Source organism: Haemorhous mexicanus, chromosome 2 (assembly GCF_027477595.1).
Source record: "Haemorhous mexicanus isolate bHaeMex1 chromosome 2, bHaeMex1.pri, whole genome shotgun sequence".
Lineage (NCBI taxonomy): Eukaryota > Metazoa > Chordata > Aves > Passeriformes > Fringillidae > Haemorhous > Haemorhous mexicanus.
This window is the reverse complement of record NC_082342.1, coordinates 49,672,923-49,697,360: the sequence shown is the minus strand read 5'-3', so window position 1 is coordinate 49,697,360 and position 24,438 is coordinate 49,672,923. Positions and strand designations below refer to the sequence as shown.

General features: G+C 38.0%; 1 protein-coding gene across 10 annotated transcripts in view; it reads right to left on the bottom strand.

The window, feature by feature from the left end:
- SGCG (sarcoglycan gamma) overlaps positions 1-20,539 on the bottom strand; it is a 106,081-nt gene extending 85,542 nt beyond the window's left edge. For 5 of the 10 annotated variants that reach the window (XM_059838744.1, XM_059838745.1, XM_059838741.1 and 2 more), the window contains exon 1: positions 20,342-20,539. The gene's annotated coding sequence lies outside the window, so the exon portion shown is untranslated. Of the gene's footprint in view, positions 1-19,745; positions 19,839-20,341 lie in introns of all 10 variants that reach the window. The other 5 variants (XM_059838748.1, XM_059838747.1, XM_059838749.1 and 2 more) reach the window with 3 other exon arrangements.
- Positions 20,540-24,438: the final 3,899 nt, after the last annotated feature.

Sequence of the window (24,438 nt, the reverse complement as noted above, 5' to 3'; positions counted from 1 at the left end):
GAAGCAGCACTACTTATAACTGGCTATCTCTGAAGGATGCTTCCCAATTTCCTGTAGATTGCAATGCAGCATCTGTAAAAATGTCAAGCACTAACAACTCTCACTCCTCAATTCCTAAGCCAATCCCATGCAATTCATTACAGTTCTTGGTTTCACCTGCTTTAGGAAAAATCCATAAATAGCATCTTTGTGAGAGAACATACAACTCCACAAATTAACACTTTCCTTAGTATGAAGAGTGTGACTTTTTTGGGGAGTTGAGTCCACCTCAGCTAAACCCAGTGATGTGCCTTTGGAGGCATCTGTAACTTTTCTTTAAGATGGATGCTTTTGTTATCTTGCTTCTTTTTAGGCACTGTGAAACAAAGATTCAGTCTTAAGAGGAAAGACAGAATTTAAGGAACAATGCTTGCAGTCATCAGAAAATCCTGATTTCTACAGAAGTGTTGAGATACTTCTTATCAAGAATAACTCTAATAATGAAAATGTAAAGTATAATTTTGAGAATGAAATTCTGCCTGGTGCATTTGTGTTAATCCGGGCAAATGATCAGGAACAATAGCCTTTTTTGAATAAAATACATGAAAATCTCACCTAATAACGTAAATAATATTTAAAAGAAGGCTATTGATTTTATAAAGCAGGATGTTTATGGAGGCACTAAAAATGTACTCTAGAATAATTTCCAAAAGAAAGTTTTACAATTTAGATGCCTTGAAATGTTTTCAGAAACTAAATTTTTTGTAATTGACTCAAACTATAACAATGCAGAGAATTCAGCAGCTATTTCCCATTTTCTCTATTAGCAGTATGAAATCAAGGTGAAAGCAGAAAAGGATTTTATGGCTGTGAGACAATCATAGAATCTCACACCAAGAGACTTAAAGAGGGCCCAAACAGAGAAAACTGTGAATGCGCCTGGACAAAGAAACTGCAGTCAGCCTATAAAGCAGAAAAAAGTATCTACAGACAAGCTTACAGGAGAAAAAAATGGCATCCTGGTGTACCACATCAATCTCCCTGCCAGAGTTCTCTTACTGTCTTAATAGCCACTCAGCATGGGGCTAGAACCTAAGTCCCAATACAAGAACAATTAAAGAAACAGCAGGACCATACATAGTTACAAAATGACATTATTTTTTTAACAACCAGAAAACAAACAGTTCCTTTGGAAAGGTATTTAACTTCCTATAAAAGCTTTTTTTTTAAAAAAAAATTGAAATTTCCCAAATTGTAAATAAGAAATTATCTTCCACTGTCTATAAATACTTTCCATGTCAGAATTTGATTTTATGAACAGCTATTGAACTCCATTTGAGATAAAAATTTCTCATATCATATTTACTTTCCAGCTGCTTCAACTAATTTACAAAAAAAAATTGAAAAAGTGTAGCATTAAACCAAAATATTCACTATCTACCCTGCACCTGTCACTAAAGTGGATGACTGTACAGCTTTTTACCACAGGACTTAATTCAAGCCACAAAAATAAACTCTCTTTTCATCAAGCTCCTGTCTGTGAAACTCTAATTCAGCATTACATATGGGAATTCTCCTATCAGCATTCATAAACACCACACATAGCTAGGAAGAGAAACAAAGCCTCTGATGGTTTTGTTAATGCCATCCAACACCTCCCACAGCTCCTCAACTGAAAGGGCTGTTATATCTCCAATCCTCCTTTTATTCTGATATTATTGGTTAGCTGCGTTTTGAAGCCCCTTCTCATGAATGCAGCTTTCAAAACCAAGGGGGGAAATTATCTTGACCAGTAATAGTGTTCCTTCCTCGGATAATCCCCATGTGCATTTTAACAAAGAGCAAATTTATCCTAGTCACAAGAAAATGAAGTTCCCCCTTGCAGTGTCCATGGGAGGAATGCACTAATCCCTGCCCCACTAACATTGCACAAGACAGAACATCCCCACTGCCATTTTTGTACCACTTCAATCAGTTCCTTGAGATGCAGAGAATACACAGAAAAACTTGCTTTTTCTACCCCACTTTCTTTGATGGGCTCACACAAGTATTGTAACAACAGCTGATGGCATGGCACTACCCAACCTCCAATTAAACAATGGTGAATTGAAAACACAACTGTAGGTTTTGAAAATGGTGCTGTGCTTGATAAATGGATTTACAGTAAGATGCCTGTGGCGAGATGGTAAAGAACACAGGTCTGAAGTCACTAAGTACCAGTAAAATCCTACAATGGGTTGGTTTGGGTTGGAAAGACCTTAAAGATCATCTAGATCCCACCACGGGCTGGTACCATATGCTGATGTCAGAACTGGTTCCAAACACATCATCACATATATGAGGACAAATTGCTATACTGAAACAACAGAACCCACTTCCCACTGTGAGAATGAAGAGTAAGGGACACTTTCTGTAAGGCTTACACATGCAAAAGTAAAGAAAGAACATCCTTTTTTATATGTTGAACATGTAACAATACAGTGCTAGCTTCAGAAGCTTAAGGCCAACGAAGAACACCAAGGGGTGCCTCTCCCCAGATTAACTTTAATAGTATTTTGATGCAGCAAGGAAACATACTGAGGGATTTTCTGTCTTTCAAAAGGACAAGCTGACAGTTGGAATAGATGACCGACGGAAGGTCCTGTCCGACTCAAGGATTCTGTTCTAGTCTATTCCAGCATACCTTACATTTCTATCACCTGGATTTGCCAGTCTTCTGTCTCATCACTCAGAAGGTTCTTCTGAAGCTTTTCAAGTGATCTTCTTTCTGACTTCTTTTCAAACATCACGGCTCCAAACCCCAACACAGCCCTTTTGATATGTGCTATCATGGAAAAGACATGCGATGTGCATTGTGCAAGATCTGCGTTACGTGGACAGGTCTCAGCACAAACTGTTGCATATCTACAAAGACAATGTTTCTCTGCTGCAAAAATTCAGCATGCGTTTTTATTCCCCGTTTCCCAAGTTTCAGGCATCTGTTTATCCTTCCATAACCCTACTACTTGTGCCACAGCTGCTTAGCTTCTTAAATTTCTGGTGAGGGAATATCTTGAAAGTTTCCTGAGAAAATCTGAGGAATCAACAAGAGAATTTTTACTGATGTTATTCTCCATGTGCAGGGACACATGATGTCATACAGCTAGAATGAAATTTAAAACTGGAATTGTTCAAAAGGCTGATCTAAAATTTGAAAGCAAAAACATCTAGCCGCATCCCAAGTCAAAGTAATTTGCTTTACCTGGTTCTTTTCATAGCTGCTTTGCCTTCATGACACATACTTCAGAAGCTTAAAAATTCATCTAATTTTTTTAACTTTTAATTTTTTTCAGGATACAAGAACAACAAAATCAATGTCAAAAAGCTGCATCTAAAGCTTTCAGATGCATCAAAGAACCAAAATTACAAGCGACAATGCTGAAGACTGACAGAATGGAAAGAAGCTTTTAGTTAGGATTCAATTTCCTGAAAATTAAAGTACAACTATCAAAGGGGTAGCAGTATCAAAATGAAGGTTGAAAACTGTCAATTTTTGATAGAAAGATTACTTTTAAAGTGCTAGAAAATAGTAAGATATTTTTAAGTCAAATAAGAGCACATTAATAGCTTAAACGTTCAGGTTTACATGGGATAGATGCACACTAAATTACAAAGAAAAAAAGTTTTTAAGAAAAAGCAGCTTGCATCTTACAGTAAGGCAGAAGAGACTGTCATTACAAACAAAATTCCATAAATTAAAAAAAACATGCAATTAGAATTATAATGTAAAGAAACATTCTACTTAAATGAGGTAAGATTAAGTTACCTATTTAATGAACCAGTGCAAGGAATTCTGAAATCTGTTTTGGCAACCTAAGCACATTGATCTAGGCACAATAAAAAAAGAGGGGGGAAAAAGCAGCAGTGATTTTCAATGTATTCTCAATTCCTCCTAAACCCACATCTTCTATAAGAAGAAATTATTTAGGAGAGGTCAAAAAAAGACTAGTGAATACATGCATATAGAGGAGCTCTTTCAATTTCCTTTAGGTACCTTCTAGATCCACCATCTACAGCAACACAACTTTCTGATTTACTCAAGGTAAACTACAAAAGCACAGAAACCTGTTAGACCAGTACCTCTCAGGCAGAAGAGAGAAATCAGCTCTTTCCATCTCTTTTCCTCCTTCACATGCAGAGTTTCAGAAAAAAAGCAACAAAAAAACCTAATGAAAACAAAAACCCAATCCCAAACCCTTTCCTCGGAACCACTGAAACATGGCTCCTGCCATCACTATCAGGAATACAGATTGTCATTTACCACCAGCCAGTATGTAGTTATCTTATTTACATGTGTGATCTGAGATGGAATGATTCCAGCCTAAATATCCACACAGAAAACTGCAGCATTTTTCTTTCACCATGTGAGCTTCGAGATGTCAAGCCTGGGAAAGAGAGTCAAGCTACCAAAATGTTTGATATTATTGCCTCCACTGACTCTGATCACATTTCAGACCTGGCTGGCCAGTGTCTAATGTCCATGTGCTAGTCCATCTAACAGGAAGATAGTTGGCCAATGACTTCAGACTGAATTACACTTTGACTTTCAAGGAAGGGTAGGAAATTTACTGGGCCTAAGAAGGATTCTTTGACTGAACTCCAGGTCCAGAGCAAGGAGGGAGAAAAGGACTGGGCATGACTTCCTTCCATGTTTTCATAGGGACTTCCTAGAATATGAAACTACTGAAAACATTTTACAGTACAGAATTATTTCAAGGCAAAATGTAAACAGATCAAATGAAATGATGCCTCTAGACAGCCCACATGCTATGAACTTTGCCAGATTGAAAAGGTAAGGTAGATACATTCCTGGAAATCTGTCTAAAACTCAGATACAACGGCATAACAACAGGCTCATATAAATCTTGAAATACTCAAAGAAGGTAGGAGAATATTTTGGGAAATATCACTAAAAGATGATATTTCCTGTTCTTATACTCTTTCCTAGGCATTTACTGTGAGCTACTGTCAAAGACAGATTTTTGGGCAAGATGGAGCTGAGGTATTTCCAAAATTTATCATAAATACAGCATTGGAGATATCAGCACCTCAAGCACCTCTCAAGTCTTCTTTTTTATGTCAAGGGGAGCAAAGGCGTAATTCATTTCTACTTGCAAGAGCTCAAGACTGAGCTGTTGTCTCTGTACTGGCTTCCATTATCAAAGAATAGTTGCCACTTGCAGGGGGTAGCAGGGCTTGAGTGGCACCATCAAAATGTTGACCAGTATTCTGAGACTGATAAAGATGGCATCTTGGGAGAGGTTAAGGATGCTATACACGTCATTAGAACAAGTCTGACCTACACAATGTACATTTAGCTGTTAGAACAAGTCAAGGAATCCACAAATCTTCTCTGGTTATCCACAAATCTCTGTAGGCACTCGTGTGAGGCAATTGCCAGTTGTAGACAAAGTCACATAAACAGACCCCATCAACTACCCCAAGACAAATGGGAACTTCCCTTGAACATATCCCCTATAAACCTGGAATTGTTCTCAATATGGATGATAGGCAGTTATATTTTCTACAACTGACCATGAAAAGACTCAGATTTTACTCACTTAGGCTGAAGTCATTCCTCAGGTATAAGCAGGGGATTGGCTCACTTTAAAGAAAAGTATCATTCTCCTACTCACTAAGGACAAGTGCCCAGAAAACAGAAGAGCAGATGTCAGATATCCCAGGCTCTAGACAGCAAAATTCGAGTCCCAATCCTGATCTCGGTTCAAGACAACTGAGTTCAATTTTCTCAACCAACATTCTGTATAGTGAGGACTATCACTTGATGAAAGCAAACACACAAAGAATCATCCTTCACAAGACAGTAGTTTCTTTCAAACTTCATAGTATAATAAGATCACAGATTACAACATTTCATGTTAGCTCATGAAGTTGTATTCCATAAACCAGGATAACGCTATATAAGCACTCTGGGATCACAGCTTCACCAATGGTGAAGTTACAGCAACACCACACACAGGCAATTACCACAAACCAATGGCTTGTATAAATAGCACTACACATGCAAGAGATAAAGCAGCTCAAGAAGAAGGAAGCCTTTGCTGTGAAAATCCCAAGCCTTCTAAAGTAGCTGCTTACACCAGTGACACTCCTGCTTATATACAGCAGGGATGCAACTTATCTTTCTGAAGAGTCTCAGGCTTGGGAAGAATGGACATGAGCCAGTACCCACTAATCATCTCAAGGAACAGATGTAGCCAGTACACACATTTTTCTCTGAAGTCTTTTTCTGATTATTCTACAATGTCCCCTGTTATTATTCTCTCTTAAATCTAAATCTATTATTCTTTGCTTCACAATGGTTCAACATGAAACAGACTGGCTTGAGACAGAACCTATCCAATATTAATCTACAGTCTGGCTGTTAAGGCATTCTCTTGTAAGGTAAAGTAGTATGCTTCCATAAATAGTAACTTTCTGAATTTGGTTTCCCACTTCCCAAATTCCTGTTTGTGTCCCTTTTTTCAGTCTATAATCAAAAATGTGGCTAGGTCATCTACAGCTTTTTCCAAGTTACATTAAATAAAATTCAGGACTCTCCTGTGTAAAGCAACTGCTTTGCTTCTGCTCCAGAGACAGAACTTTAGACTTGTAAAATTTATAGCCGCTGCACTATTTTACATTAACTGTATGTTCACTATACACCAAATCATAAATTATTTTAAAGACCTATTGCATAGTAGGTCATATTTAGTACATGCAAATGCCTTCCAAAATATTTCCAATAAGAAGTATCCTTGCTAGTTGTTGTGAAAAGGTAAACCCTCTTTATGAGACTATATTTGGTCTTGTGCATTTTTTAAGTTTGTATAAAAAATGCTCAGTGTTACAAACAGCCTTTCCTTTTATAATCTAAAAATAATTAGATTATATTTAGCTTGTTTGTACTCAGCCTGAAGCAGGTAAATTGCAATTCTTTTCAAGAACTTTAAGAAACACAGCCCATATATACAATGAAAATTCTTAACACAAAATCCTGAACGCAATCTGTCAAAATACATCAGTATGAAGAAACTTACATTCATTTGGTTGTGACCTATAATTTTTCAGTATGACAGCTTGGGCGTGTGAGGTATTTGCAAAGATCACAAATTGCTCTCTTTGGATTTAGCATTTAACCTGTCCTTGACATCTGCTAATATTTATGATCTCCATTATTACCTATGTATGTTTCCTGTACTCGTGCTTTAAACAGGTGGGATACATTTAAGAACAGCAATGTTCCAAACATCCAATACTTTCAAAATCCATAGCATTTATAGTAAGATTGACTTTCAATGAACTCCAAAACAAAATTTGTCTTTCTGCCTTTGCAACATGTGTTAAATATCTGCTTTTACAATTTCTTGTAGAGTGCATTAGCAGCACACAATGACAATTCACTTCAGATTTAGCCTTCTTGCAGCTACCCCCTTTTACAGAGAATTTTCAGTGCCAGGGTATTGGATTAACTAACTTTAACAGCAATAGCAGGCCAATCCACTACTGGTACTTTATTTTTCAGGATCCTTCAGACAAAAACCAAGGAACAAGAGAAGCCCTTCTGATGGTAGCACATTTCCAGTGAGCTGATTTCCAAAAGACCAAACAGCCTACTTCCTGTCACAGTGGCAAAAGCAATCTCATGCCAAAGCAGAATCCATAAATCTTCAAAAAAAATATTGACTGGCACTGGACAGCCATAACAGAATGATCCACAGCCTTTCCCTGCTGGCCCACAAAGAACTTTAGGAAGAGTTCAGGACTAGGGCTAATCACTTGTTTCTGAGAGCAGCAGCTCACTCCAAACTACCTGGAATAGCACACAGAAAGTCTACAGTGAATACAGAGTACGCCGAATATTTCCAGCTTGGGGAAAAAAGAGTTTTTAAAAATTACTTTTAAGATTTTATTTTCAGCATTGTAAGGGGAAAATTCAGGCCCAAGAAGTTTGGTAAATGCTCTCCCCTTGTCCAGTTACTGTGACCTTGTTTGTTACTTACAAAGGAAAACAAAGATATGGTATTTTTGTTTGAACTGCCTGCTAGGATTGCTTTTGATTAGTAAATTAAATGCAAGGTCAAGCTGCTTTAGCAACAAGGAGTTTTGATAAGGTGCTCCCATGGTTGTCTTACAAAAACATGATGACCTCAATGTTACTATGAACTCAGGCTTAATGAAAATGTGAAAAAGTGATTTATGTAGCCAGGAAAAATTACATAATCAGAACGTAACAGTAAGTCTAGCTGAGAAGTAAATATGGAGATGTAATACTGAAAAAAGTGTATGTGTAGGGATTTTTATGTATACACATAACAAAATTAGGGGTGTTCCATGAAGTTTCTTCTTAGGTAATGTTTACTTATCTTACAAAAGGGAAACGAGACAATAGGGAGGCCTTGTGATAAAACTTTTATTCCAGTTATAAAAATGTTCATTCTGCTATCTATCTGCTAAGGTAAGCCTGAGAATTCTCATTAAAATTTCAGCATGGCTGGTCATAAAAAAAAATAAAAGTAGGAACAGTTAAAAAAAAAGATAATTGGATTCTTACATGATTGCAGTATAGTGTGACACCTCTAAGTAAGGCTATACCTTCTGCCACTGAACAAAAGGTTATCTGGCATGGGATGTGTCACCTGTCACTAAGTAAGCTACGGGATTTACTCACTTGGAAAGTTGGGCCCTATTTAGTCTGTTATTTACAGAGGTTAGAACATTATGATTTTATTACAAAATTAGACAAATTAGTGGAGTACCACTTCTCACTAACACATTACTCCAGCTACATAAAATATGTATTAAATTTGCTTTTAAAATGTAAGGCAAATATCCTGAGGCATTCCTAATGGCACAAAATGGTGTTGTTACTTCCAGAGACAAAATTGAGCTATTCAAGAACAGTAAGTCACCAGTACCATCGCTTTAATTATATTTATTTAATTCTGTGAAGAAGCACAAGTGAGTAAAATGTTCTCTTTGTCTGTTCAGACACTTCTCGTAATGGTAAAAATCTAAAGATTTCTTAGAAGGAGAGACAATCATTCAATAATAATGATGGAGAACACATAAAACTAGAACTATCAAACTCATGAAAACAAACATAGTTTCTTCTGACAAATGTGATGAGAAATACGACGCACACTAACAACACTAGTGACTCCTCAGGAAGCTGAAGAAAACATATAAATAATGTTTCCCCTGTATTTTACTTAAAACTAATCTGTCACAATCTCCTGGAACTGCTTATAGACAAATCTTTCACTAGATTAATCAACACTTCCTCTTTTCTTTTCCTTCCAGTTCCCGGAGCTCACTATGGAATTTTGCTATGCAATGAGGCCAGACAGCTTTCCACTGGAGTTTCAAAATTCAGTTGGCTTATGCTCAGGAAGAAAGGAAGAGTCATCTATACTAAGGAGAAGAGATAATATGGCTTTATAGGAGGTAAGAGACATGAAAACATAGGGACGACATGCAAAAAAAGAAATCAAGAAATACGACGAGAGAAGCAAACAAAGTAAAAGGGACTGAGAAAGGGTGGAGACAACAAAAAAGATCTGCAGCAGTAAAGCATAGAACAGAGAGCAATAGGTGTGTTCCATCAAAAAACAGCCTGATGTCCACTATTTCATAGGATAGATGGAAAGTACTTGCTACTAACAATTGTTGTAAGCTTAGAGAACTTTTCCACTCTCCTTAAGAACTGAAGGAGTTTGGAATAGAAGCTAGTTCATTTACATGATTTTATACTGAGTAGACACAACTGCTGAAATTTCAACACTGCTTACCAAAACTCAATAGAGCTACCTCAAAACTGGAAAGCAATGAAAACTGTCTTGCTTATAACAAGTCAGAGTCAGCACTTAAGCATTAACCTGAAGTATCACCAAAACTATTTAATTTCTCAACCAAACAGTGTGTATTGTATGACTCAACTATTGTGAAACAAAAGTTATTATTTTGTTAAGTTTGTAGCAGTAAACTCACTTGTGTCCACCTACAGGAAATGGAATCCTGCTATTCCCTGGACACAAAAGCATTTCAAGATTTTCTGTTGGATTAGCATCTGAGAACTTTGTAATATTCATAAGTACCGTAAATGCAATTTTCATACAGAACCATAATAACTCAATTAAACATCTGATCCTCATAGATTATTTTTAAACATTACTTATAATGAAATACTAAACAATGCAGGAAAAACAAAGTTAAACTTTTCAATTTTTAGCTGCTCTACTAACAATTCAAAATCTAGTTTTAGAGCCACTTACTAAACTTTTCACAACAATGCATGTATTTCTCAGCCCAAGGAAGTTCTTGAATATAAATTATCAGAATAGAGAACATATCAGATGAAAGTTTGAAGTATATTGGCAAATACATATGCTTAGTAATAGAGAATTTGTACCAGTTGTTTAATTAGTTCTTGTGATTTCATAAACCCTTTGAAGGTTTCTCTTCAAATAAAGTCATGTGTTTTAGTGCCCTGGTGTCATTCACTAAAACTTTCAGGAAAAATAAGTAAAGACATTGCACACATCACCCAGAGCACTGTGCTTGCTGCATCTAACAATCATATTGGCAGCACAGTCACAGCCATTTCCCCATTAGTTACTGGAACTCAGATTACTGCATATATCTGCACATTCTCCTATGCAGATGGTAATCCCTACCTACAAATATGATCATCTCCAATTGGCTACTGTATGATCTGACTCTTTTGGGATGTACTGGTGTCCAAAGCCAGGCTGGATGGTGTTTTGAGAAGCATAATGTAGTGGAAGGTGTCCCTGCCTGTGGCAGGGGGTTGGAACTGGATGATCTTTAAGATCCCTTCCAACTCAAACAATTTTATGATTCTCTTCTGTGATATAAAGACCTCCTTCCATGTTGCAGGAGACTTACTTCACATACTGTAAGAGTATACCATTTCCCAGAACTGTTACCAGAAAATTGTCATGATTTTAATACCCATTATAAATAGATAAATGAACTTGCTTTGAGTACCTTTCAGACATCTTTATATTTATTTTCATGCTATCAATGACATACAGTTTCAGTTAAAGATTCTCATTTATTTCTGTCACGTGATCCTAAAGAATAATGATCTAGTGAAAGGCTGTTTTACAGGGGAAAAAAAAAGAGATAATATTTTCTTCCCATTCAAATCACTCTGTTTCCACAGTCTATTACGACAATTGAAGATATTACCAGTTGTCCCTATTCCTCATGCAGTACCAATTGGTTTTGTTGTGACAAAGGCCTGGATGATGACAATTTTATCTCATGATTTTTTTTCCCCATCAAAGACCTAGATTGTGAAAAAGTGTAATTCGTGTACTTGATACCAAATGATTTTACATCTAAAACTAATAAGAAGAAAAGACATGCCAGCATCTCCTTTAGAATAATGTCTGCAATAATAAGCTATTCAAAAGGATGAGCAGAAAGAAGGAATTAATTTTCCAGACTTTTCCAAAGTCAACTATCAGGAGATTTGTATCAGCAATGGGCTACTTCTAGATGATGCCTGTTGCAGCTGATTGCAGAGACAGTTTGCTACTACAACCAACTTCAGTCAAGCTACATATTGTCAGGAATGCATTTTCTTCTTTTTTCACAATTTCCAATAAAGTAGAAAAAGTATGATTGGGATGGTTTTATTTAACTTACCACTTTCACGAAGGCATTGTATTTGCAGAATACTGCCACAACTCATTAGTAAGAAATGAAAAAAATCACATTGTAGTTCAACCTGCCAAGATAAATTCAAGTGCCAAGAAGTAATCTTGTGCTAACTAGTAAATCTATACTAACTTCTTAACAATATTTTGCCACATGAATAAGGAAAAAATTACCTGGAAAAATAAGTGAATTGTAGACAGAGATGTTAGGTAAGTGTGTAGTGAACTCAACCAAAAGTGTATTCCCATAGCTCAACTAAATTTTCCAAAACCTTATGGAGCTGCAATTAAAATAAATACAGGATTTTACATGCAGCCATAAAAATTATTTTAGTCTAGTCATTTCTGCAATTAATTACGATTTTCTGCACACTCAGCAAAAAGACTCCTTGAGTCCATGCTCATCATTTGCACAGTGGGCTGACAGTTGCAGTAGTCATGGGAAAGAGACTGACCCTGATCAGAGATTATACCTGAAAATGACAGTACAATCAATAAACCCTAATGATACATAGATGAGAAGCAGATTTTACAGATGGCCTCAACTTACGGATATTTGCATGAGGGGCTGATTTCTGGATAGGCATGGTCCTTGAGGTAAGCCTGTCAGCCAAGAGTGGATGCAGCAAATATCTGCTGGAAAAATGGCAAAATTTTCTGCACTTGCTCGCCAGTTTGATGACAGGACTAAAGAAAATACATGAATCAGCATGAATGTCCAGAATTTATTATCTGCCAGTGTAATGTCTTCAATCAGTCATCACAGATAAAGGTCTGCCATGCTCAAAGACGTATGTGCAGACATAGGTGCCAACCATACAATCAACCTTGCTTGAGAAAAGAATTCACTGGCATGCTTAGGCCCACTTGCATTTTTTGTTGGAATGGAGGACTGAATGTATTTGTTATTAGCATATTTTTGGACTCAGCTGAGCAAAAAATAACAATGGATGCTTCGTTTGGGTTACTGATTCAACTGGCTGCAAGTTAACCTATCATTTAAACACCAAAAAACCAACCAACCAAACAAAAAACCAAAACCAAAAAAACAAACAAAAAAAACCCCAAAACCCCCAAAAAACAACAAAAAAACAACAAAAACAACAAACAAAAAAGCCCCCAAAATATCTGAATACAGCTCCTGACAAAAATTGCCATAATTAACACATAATTTCAAAATATTCCAAGAAATTCAGTATGTGTAGTGTATGAGACATTGTATGACAATAAAAATCCCAATAAAAAATATTAAGATGTGTCTTAGAGAGATGACCACAAAACACTCCCAAAACTGAGAAGAGTTTGCCAATCATTACTAGTAGTAACTAGTAGATAAAAGAGATACACAGCACCATACTAAAAAATGGAGGGATGCTTCCTTTTAACACAGATATTTCATTTGTTTCAGATTTAAGATTAACCTTCACCTATGGGAATAACAAAAGCAATGACAGTGAAAATTTCCTTACAATCTTCCTTACTTCCTTTATTGCTCAAATGCTATTGTTTAAAAAAAATACAAGCAATTCCTATTCTTGGCAAATCTCTAAATAGGATTAGAAAGGCAAGATACAAGCTGGACAGAGAGCAGAATCATACATATATCCTAATTATACAGTATTAAGAACCCAATAACCCATGTTGATGGGTTACTGCACACACTTCAGAAGTAGAATAATGAGTTCCCCTAAAAAGGCAGGCCTGATGAGACTGCTATATTGCTCCAAGCTATCAGTCAAATGTGCTGTTAAGAAGACAGCATATGCAAACAAAAGGATATTATTAAAGAAGATAAAAAATACCTTTTCCCATATAAAGTTTTCTTGAAGCCCTGTTAATTTGGTTGGAGGACAGGCACAAATTTTCTCTGCTGATCTAAGTAAAGTTGACTTTGCCTTTCCACTGAGAAGTCAGAATTCAAAGTTTCAGTCTCCTCAAGTCTAGTGTATCCTAAATAAGCAATGCTCAAATGTAACATGAAACCAACCGTACTCCTTAAAATGCAGTACTTTTAGCTGCATTTGCAATTTCTTAATGTATTCCCTTGCAATAGAATCAATAAAGACCTGTGCAACACTGTAATATTGCTGTAGCTTTCAGAGCTATGTTCAGGTGCATCAAGAATTGCAGCACGTCTGCAATGCTTAACCTGAAATAATCTTTTGGAACAGAGAAAGTCCTTAGTGATACCTTGGGTCAATTGTTGCAAAACTTGACTGAAATTTCATGATAATTCCACCCTTGAAAAAGACATGATGAGTGAGTGCACTTATCCCTCAAAGCACAACTATTTTTTTTCCCCTTTTAAAGTGTTATTTAGACCAAGTAGTATCACAACTTAACATGGCTTAAGTTCAAAGGCATAATACGTGATTCAGGCCATACTGTTACTTTCTCTACATAGACTGAACAAGAAGCAAGTATTAAACATTCTGGAATTAAAACACTATAATCGACAAGATGATTTAATTAGACAACAGTAAAAGGCTCTCTGAAGGCTCTGTCCTGGTGTCACTCACTAAAACTATGTCAATAACAATAAGTAGATAGAGTGCACACATCTTTCCACAGCACTGTGCTTGCTGCATCTAGTAATTATATTGGCAGCACAGTCATAGCCATTTCCACATTAGTTGCTGGAACTCAGATTCCTGCATATATCTGCACATTCCTCTATGCAGATCCCAATCCCTAACTATGAGTATGATTACCTCCAATAATAGAGATTCCTGTATGATCACTAACTCTCTTTGGGACATTCTAGCGCCCACTTGGATGGGGCTTTTTACAATCTGGTATAGTAAGAGGCGCTCCTGCACATGACAGGGGGTTTGGAACTGGATGATCTTCAATGTCCCTTCCAACCCAAGCCATTCTATAATTCTATTACTTCTGGGGGATCTCGCATTAGCCAGTGAGTGAACTAAGGGAAGAAGAAGATCCCATGGCCTAAAGGCTTGGTAGCTCATCACATTCCTTAAAAGATCCAGAGAAGACCTCTTGACTTCCTTCTAGATCTATGAAGAACATAACTCATCCAACAACTAAATGTCTTGAGAGAAGTACTTTGACCTTGCACTTCAGACATAAAAGTAACTCTGACCATTGCCAAGACACAGTAAATGGTTCACTAAAAACTGAACCTTCTTCCTAAATAGTAGAAGGCTTCAGAACCCAGTTTTGGCTTCGATAACAAGGAGGAGGCAGGATGTCTCTGGACTTTCACAATGCCTGCTACTCCAGTCTTTTTAAGACAGGTTACAATTTTTTTTCTCAAATTATCTGGGGAAGTTTGTTTTTGAGAATGGATGAAGAGATTCCAGTGAAATTTATTTAATCAGCCAGATCTTTCCATTTTGTTTCTCCTTCCTTGGTTGTTTAAGTCCTTCCAAATTTTGAAGTCAGCATGAGGAAAAGTCTGAGTCCTTTTTATTTATGTGCATATGCACCGCTATATGTAAAAAATATTTCTGTCTTCAAATTTCTGAGCAAAAATCTTCATACCCTGATGAAGTGCTGCTTCCAAGAAAATCAAGTCAGGGAACCAGTATCATGTTATAATTTTTCACATACAACATTTTTCTCAAATAATGTTGCACATTAGTTTACAATTCCTCATTAGCAAATAAATAATTTGCAGAAACTGACATATAGTTATGGACAAAATTTCCTTGTTTCTGAAATCAAATAAACTGATGGTTTAGAATCAATATATATATGTTATTATGTCATTTTTAGATTAATGAACAGGGTTTTTGGTGTACATTGTGCAATTTCTTGAATCTTGGAACTTTTTCCTCAAAACTCGAAAAGCAATCTACTTTTTCTGCAACATAGAAAAACATGTTTTTACAGTATCTTTGGTAACAGCAAGGGTGTTCAATACACAAAATCCAAATTCCAGAGTGCTACTCTCAGAAAACAAATAGAAGTTATCTCTCCAGTTTTATACAGACATAACATTATGAAGTTTTCAGAATTATTTATAATAAATACATTTTCAGAAGTATAGAATGCTTAATGCACAACCACAAGCAAGGAATTTATTTAGGTACTTTTGTATGACTCACATATATAGAAGTTTCCAAAAGTAATTCTTCGATTTCAGAGGTTGATACACATAATGTGACTTGACAGCTATATTGACAAATATATTAATTTGGAACATCACAGTGAGTCAATTCAGTGAAGTGGATAAAAAATAACAAGATGTGCAGAATCACTCTGTTAAACCTAAGACTCTACATATTTGTAGAAAACAGGAAAATATTACAACAAATTTCATATTATGGCAATTTCATGAAAGACTGTTAAGGTTTTCAATGCCATATGCCTCTAAAAGAAAATCAGTTTTCATAACACTATTTTAGTTTTCCTCTAATGTTTTCATAAATATGTACAAATGTGAAACTTGAATGCCTTTAGAAATTATCTAAAGTATAGTAGTTAATCAAACAACTCAATAATTTGACATGTTATTCTCCATTTTTTGGTGACTAAAGTTACTTACTACATATAATTGTCAAAAACTAAAAAGTAAAACTAGCACTTATGTTACCTTGTTAATTTTCATGAGGTTTGTGTACAGCATTTTAATTACAAATAGGATACATGATACAATTGCAAGGGACACTGCCCAGGAGTATTCTGACCTGACATTCAGGAAAAGGTATTTGGTTGCTCACTAAAACTATTGTACTAAAAAGAATTTCTAAATTAAAAGGCATTTTCTTTCCTTTAAAGCTGTGATGTTTTGCAACAAAACCTTTCTTAAACAAATACATACTACTCCTGCTTTGGACTTCATAATAGTTTCTAAAAGACAATAATACCCATATTTATACACTATTATAACACCTAAAAACTGAAACCCATTATACTGGGTAATTAAGAAGCAGGTTACATTACCACATTAAGAGAAGGTTCCCCCAGTCTTTCTTGATAGATATTAATCACTTTATTAATAGGAGAAGCAACAGAGTATAGTTTTTACACCTAAGCATGACATTAGGCCAAGGAGATCTAGAAGCCAGGACTAGAAATCTTGGTATACAGGACTAAAATTCAGAATAATGATGTTAAACTGCAAACATGATCTAGGAGAAAAATAAGATGCAACTAAAGAATGTATATAGTTAACTAAAAATAACTAAGTGAGAAAATACTGGGTGAGGACACAGAGTGTATAGCTACTCTGGTATTTTTATGGTTACAGTTACCATGAGTAAAAATCATCAGAAATACCATATTCTTGCATAAAAGACAACATGCTACCTTGAACTGAAGCTAATCTTTGCAGTTTACTTGTTGGTAAGGCTACAGCTGTAACTTCCATACAGAACATTCTCTACCTATAGAATAAAGGAAGAAATTAGAGGAATTCAGCAGAAAATATTATCTACCAGAGGACTAAAAAAGGTGACAAAGAAAGCAAAAATTAAAGAATCAGGAGTCTTTTAGCTGAGAGAAAACCAACACCCAGAATGTGCATGCAAAGTAGAAGCACATTCTGCAGGAATATTACTTTGTTTGTATGGACCAGAAGGAATCCTTTCCCTAAATCTAGCCCTGTCTTTTTACAGGTTTATCATATGTACTTCTCAGCACTTGGGAATTCAACTTGTAACTAAGACACAATTTTCTTCAGCTAGTACATTCCACTTTTTATCAGTTTCTTGCTTCTGTAAAAACACTAAACACATTTAACTAGTTTTACAATGGTATTATCTACTCCAAGCACACCAGATGGGTTTAACAACCAAGTAAAAAGTTTTCTATTATGGCTCAAGAGATGCCTTTAAATATAGCAGTACAAGATCTGCAAACAGAACTATAAGAAAATAAGCTTTATATGCAACCACAGTTTTCAGATAAAAGCAAATACCTCTCCTGTTTCTTCATGTACAACTTTACCCAAAATCCTCAAGTATTAAGGATACACACCTCAAGGTGTGTATTCTTAAAACACATCTCAAGGTATGTATTACCTTCAAAAGAGGTAACTTTGTTTTTTAGAGCAAATGTTCATATTAAAAAACCAACCAACCAACCCCCCCCAACAAACAAGAAACCATCACAGCAAATAAAACCCCAACCCGTCAATTCCTGAATTCCTCCTCTTTTTTTTCCCTCTTTACCTAACTTCCCACACTTCCATACCTTAATGGCACTTTATATGCCCTCCTCTTGCATCACCTGGTCATTTTTATTGCTTAAGTAAAAGCAATGAAATGAGGGTCATTTATTGGACATCCAGCCACATTTAAGCTTCTGACTTCTAACATGAGCTCAGCTTTTGACAGCAATTCCTATGTACAATTTGGACATGTTATCAGAACAGATATCTTATTAGCAATCAAAGCATTTTGCTTCAGTATATTCTATGCATATTCTACCTCTGCATAGCTTAAGTACCAGTACTTCTGTGTGAATTTAACTAAGATACTGATGTGAATAAAATTAATTCAAATATCTGGTTACAGACCTGAGCACTAAATCCATAGGCTTCTAAATATTAAAACTATACTAAAAATCCTAAGTTTGACCCAGATCACTATATCAATTCATCCTTACATCTTAGTTACATCCTAGCAGTGATTTTACAAGCAATATATTCACCTCCATACAAAAAAAGAAACGTTGAAAAGTTTGTCAGACAGTTCAGAATGACATCTCCCTTAATACACTAGACATGCTCACTCCAATGCAAACTAAGTTTAAACTGTCATGCTGTCAAGAAAAATGATAATTCCCTAGTCCTATCTTATCTTTCCAAGGAAGTAAGAACTACAGAACATTCTACAATAGAAAATTGTATCATATGTTTAATAAAACCTGCCGCTTGCATGAAAGCCCAGAGTTGTTGTATTTGAAGCTGACAATGAATAAGAAAAAAAAAAAAATCAAAAAACACAACCAGTGAACAAAATGCAGAAAAGTGGGAAGCATTTCAAATTTTATACATGTCTATTTTTCTATTTCCTCAGCCCTCTCTCAGCTTAATGCAATATAAAAGTCCATTAATAAAAGCCTGAGCACATGAAACGAAGTCTTAGAGCTGCACTGGGTCGTTAACTGTGACAGACCTTCTTAAGAGATATATCCATGTGCCTATTAAGAAAAGTCCTAACCCGAAAATCACCTTAAGTATTGTGCCTTATTAATGTTCAACCATCAGGCATTACCTGCAGCAACAGATGTATGTTGTGAAATCTAGGCTACTTTTGAATGCTCCCCTAAATGTGGTTTCAAATTTGCTGTATTAAAAACCAAACAACCAACAAAACCCTCAAAACCAAGAAAATAAACCTCCAAACGAAAAAGCTACTCATATTTATTTGATCTAATGAAATGAGGTTCATTGCACTTAAGTTTTTCTTATAGATTTTGCAACAAGTATTGTTGAAATATCTGAAAACGTGTAAGTGAAACAGAACCGCATCTGATAGTTAAGGGAGACTGTCTCTGATTAACCAAGTTAGTGCAGAACATCCTTTGTAAGGGAAAACTGCCTCATTTGAAATGGCCTGAATCCTTCCACTTCCAGTGCAGTTTGCAATGCACACATCTTTGTTCAGGCTGGGAGGAAAGGAGGCTTCCCAAGGTACAGATTTTTTGATTAGTTATTTTTCCTTAAAGTGGTTCAATGTTGGATTTTTTGCTTTGCAGCAAAGGTACCTAGAACCTCTGTGTGGAACTCTGCTCACTTTTGATTCCTAAAGTTACTTCAGAAGAACTAAGCAAACTACTTGAGTCTGTCCTTCATATGAATTATGAGTAAAGGGGGAAGAAAATAATTGCAAAACATTTAAACTGGGATTTGATCTCCAACAGCTTTATGATGGTTCACACATTTTACTCAAAGTTTCTGCTTAATCCACAAATGTTCAGTTAAAAAACCCCAATGAAATGTGAATCAAAAAGAGAAGCAGTCGCATTTACTCTTACGTCACACAACATAACAAACCTACTGAAGTCTCAGGCGTACTGCTGTGCGTCCCTTTCTGCTAAGACTCTGCAGTTTGTTTTTCCTGAACATACCTAAACTGACAAAAGCAGGTAGGTAAATTTCACAGAAGAGTAAGATGTAGCCATCAAAGATGTCGATCTGCAGGGATACTTGAGCCTACTCCTCTGCAACAAACCAGAGTGAAAACAACGAAACAAGTTGAGCGAAGTGCGGACAGCACCGCCCCTGCCACCCGGGGAAAGCTGCAGCACCCACTGCCCGCGGCAACACAGACAGGCTACTTCTCCCTTGCCACGTTCCCCTCCCGCGGCGATCCTCTCCCGCTTCTCTCTGCCCTCACGCCGCTGGAAACTTTCCGCGGGGCGCGGCACGGCCGCTGACACCAGCGCCGAGCCGCCGGCGCCGCGGGACGCCGGGGCCGCACTCGCAGCGCTGCGCGCCTCGCCCCGGCGGGGCGGCACAGCCTCGGGCACCGCGCCGGGGTACCGGAGCACCCAGCGGGTCCTGCCGGACACCCCCATGTGCCACCCTACACCGCGGGCTGCCTCCCTGCCCTCCGCCCCCCGGCCGGCGGCGGCAGGACAACTTTCCAGGGGACGCTTGCTCTCTCCCGGCACTGGAAATGGCTCGGCTGGGCTCGGGCCGGGCAGGAGTGTAGGGCGCTTACCTGATGTCCCCGCTCGGCTGCAGGGCAGGGCAGCGTCCCCGCGGTCCCCTTCATGCCCGAGGGGCTGCCTTGCCCGCGCACACGTCCTCATCCAGCTTCCTGCCCGCGGCTGCGCCTCCTTCCCTCGCCCTGGCGGGGCGGGCGCCGCTCTCGCGGTCTCGCCGGCGCTGCAGGGAGGGAAGGAGGAACAGAGGGCGGGCGTCAAGAGGAGGAGGAGAAGGAGAAGGAGAAGGCGAACAGGGGGCGGGAGACGAGCTGTGCCCTCCCTCTCTCCGCCCCGACCGCCGAGCGGACATAGAGCTGCCGCGGGCGGGCCGCGCTCCCCGGCTGCGGGAAGCACCAAGGCTGCGCTGGCCCTCAGTGCACCGCGTCCCTGCAGGGTGTCCCCGGCTCTGGCGGGCAGGGCAGGCCTCGGTGGTGCCTCTGGAGGGCGCCCCGACCCCAGAGCTGCTCTGCGCTCTATCGGAGCCAGCCGGCTCCAGGGTCGGTGGCTGGGCTGGGCTGGGTTGGCACCGCCGCACTCGCCCGCTGCTGGGGATGGAGTTCGGGCCGGCCTCAGGGTGGGACGGACGGGCTAGGGAGGCTTCGGGATGTGTGGAGGGAGCCGGAGGGAATGCTACGGGAGATCGTGAGAAATACGGTCTCCGCAGTTCAAGAGAAGAAAAAGTGTTTGGGGAGGAAAAGAGGGAAACTAAACTGAATGAGACAAAGAAGAAGCGTGGCATGCAGATAGGGAAGATGAATGATAAATGCAGTTTTTCCTGATAAATTTTGCAGGGAGGGTGTTCAGAAAGGCAGGGAGGAGTGAATACCAATGGGATAACTGAAGGGTAGAAAGGAGTAGGAAAGGATTGTCGGGCAGCTAAGAAGTAAACGTGTTCTGTAAGTCGTCAAAGGCAGGTTTTGAGAAGGCGAAGAGACTAAGGAGATAAGGATTCGGAGGAAGCCAAAATTTTACTGGGCTTGGGAGGAAATACATGTGAAACTTAGATGATGAGTACAGAGAAGAAGTTTAGCAACCTTATCCTAGAAGTTAGAAAAATGAGTTACTGAGGAAGTGGTTTTAACTTAGAAGGGATTTTAATTAGGGGAAATATTCTCAAGTGAAAGCATTGGAAAAGTAGGAAATAAGCACTGCAGGAATTGCTGGGTAGGAAGGAACTCTGAGATCAAAAGAACAATTCCCAGCCTGAAACAGCTAGTGCGTCTGAGCAGAATGCACAAAGTTTGTGGTTGAAAGGACTGGGAGTATTGCTTCTATATGGGATAGAAATCACCCTGTCCAGAAACTTCTTCCATAAGAATTGTGCAGTATATCTCACCGTTTTCTGGCAAATCATGCCATTCCACATGGGTAGTAGAGAGTTGGATTCAGGCTCTCCAAACTAAACTCACCTTTACAACCAGTGTAGCAAAGTGGACCCTGACCAGCCAGGACCGGCAGTAAAAGCAGTATTCCCTACAGACTTGATATCATCCTAGTCCTTGGAGAACTGAATTGAGCTTTAGCTTTTATCCAACCCAGTCTGAAGAATCTGTGGGCATGCAGATTCATTGCTTTTAGTGTCTGGAATGTCTACTGCCTCTCATGTGGAAAATTACTTGAGATATGGGATACAAACTGGGATACGTGAAACTGGAGTAGAAATTACTGGGTGTACACTGAAATGTGTCATTGAAGTATTTACTTTAGAAATGAGAGGAAGAAATGTTGAATATCAAATTAATCTCTTCATTCAGAGGGTAATTTATTGTTGGAATAATGCCTTCCTTCATTGACCTCCTCCAACTTCTTGACCTACAACACTTTGAAGTAGTTTTTTGGTTTTTTTTTTTAAAGTCAGACTTTTATTCTCGTCTATTTTAACACCTTGAATCTGAGCTATTGCGAGACAACTGTAGTGAACTGTAGTAAATTTGTGTCCAGCACAAGGCTTGTGTTGTATGAGTGATTTACAAAAAACTGAATATTGTAAGCACAGGCTAGTCAGGGTATAGATTGATTAAAAAAAAAAAAAAAGTATCCTAGCCTGCTTTGGGGTATGACTATGTAATCTATATCTTTCCCTTTTTCTCTCTTCATTTTTCTTCTAGCCCTTTATTGTGCAGAATCTTCCTTCTTCTCGTGGCTCATCAATCCAACCACTGTACTAATGTCTAAAATTAATTTTACGTGTTTTGTGTATGTAGAAATTTTTATGGGAGTTGTTACCAGAGATCTAGCAAATGATACTTTTGTAGCAATCTCTTGCATAAAAATGGTGTGCCAGTCTGGACTTCCAGGTGCTCTTGTAGTATTGGAGAAAATAACAATGGTTAAAAAAAATGTTTAGTTGGTTTTTCATAGGAGTTGAAAGTTCTCTGGAAGTTACCTGTAGAGCTGTTGCTCAGGACTAGTAAAAATCTTGTATATATGAGATCAGCATTTTCAAGTTATTTCTGAGCTTTTTCATCCCTGTTTTTGTTTTGGTTTTTTTTTTTTTTTTTTTTTTGGGTAGTCAGTCTGAAAATCTGTAGCTAATCAGGAAATCTTTTGTGTAAGGCCACTGGTAGTTGTTTGCTACCAGTTTGTATTGTGTGTAACAAATCTCTCATAATTCCTTGAACTGTTGTGTGTCTGAATTTGAGATAATGTACTGCAAATTGTTGTCCTGGATACACAAGCAAATTTAATCAAAATCAGTGGAAAATTCAGTCATTTTTGTAAAAGTATGTACTTCTTAAGAAATTCTATACTTGTTAACATAATCCATAATGTACATGGATTTGTAAATCCAAAGTATTGTTTAAAAATTATTGGTATGGGTAACATTCTAACAGTGATTCTTTAATCACTGGGACAGAATTAGAATTGGATATGTTGATCACCTAGATTCAATGGTATTAATAACTTGTGCATAAGAATCTGTTCCATAGAAAATGAAATATTGTATTATGGATACCAGCAATTAACTCCCTGAAGAAAACACATTTATTTTGAGTGATTGTTTTCTTTTTGAAGACAGATTGCTTGTACAGTGGAATAAGCAGTGGGTGAGATATAAATGTAAAGATATTTGGGTTTGTAGCGAACTGGCTAGCATGTTGATAAGTTCAGGTCTGTGGCACCTATACCATCATGTAGACAGTTGAGTTCACCTTCTCCTCCCTCACCTGTCCCCACCCTCATCCACCCTTCATGGCCATGTGGCTTATGTCTATTTTTGGATTCCTACTCAGCTGTGACAGAAGCTAAATAGCTTTCCTGATAAAGAAACTCAAGGTTGGAGTTGGGAATAGCTCATACTGACAGCATGGATCCATCTGTACTCAGCTGGCTCATAGCAGCTTAGCCATTGTTCTCCAAAGACGCAGCCTTTGGGTTACGTTGTGACTTCTCACATGTGCCATGTAAATGTTAACCTGCCAGCACAGCCCTATCCTTCAAAAATTGTATACTGGACTATGAAACAGCCCATTTGTCTCTGGGAAATCTCTGTGGCTTCATGCTACAAGTCGGATACTGTTTTTTGAGCACTTTAAAAAAAGCAATGACACCCCCCTCCCCCCAAAAATAAACCCTAGTAACAAAACAAAAAATACCCCTAGAATTGTTTATCTTTTCAGGGATTATGCCTGAGTGATCAGCTTCCTTCTGAGAAGAAAAATCTTAGGTTGTTTTATGAGGCCATCTCCCTGGACACCATCCAACTGTGTAAATTCAAGTCTGAAAAATGGAAGGTGGTCTATCTCAGGGCTAAAGGATCCAACAGCTTTTCTGTGGATATGTGTTGTATGACCTGTTTTTTCTGTGAACACCTATACAAAACATAAAGCAAGCCCTTGTCAGCATATTAGCCCCTTCAAGAAATCCAGGGCTTTTTCTGAGTTCCATGGTCAGGTATCAGGAACAGATTCCCTCGAAATCCAAGGATAGAGTGACAAGGCATTTCTTCACATTCAGACTCAGTGTCCATGAAAAGAGCCCAGCCTAGATATAAGGTCTAGAGGACTGGAGCCCATGGGCAACCTTCAGTTGTGAAGTACTCTGTGCCTCTTATAACCCTGAGCTCCTGAGAAATTCATAAATGTTCTTCTTCAGCTTTTCTGTTGCCCAT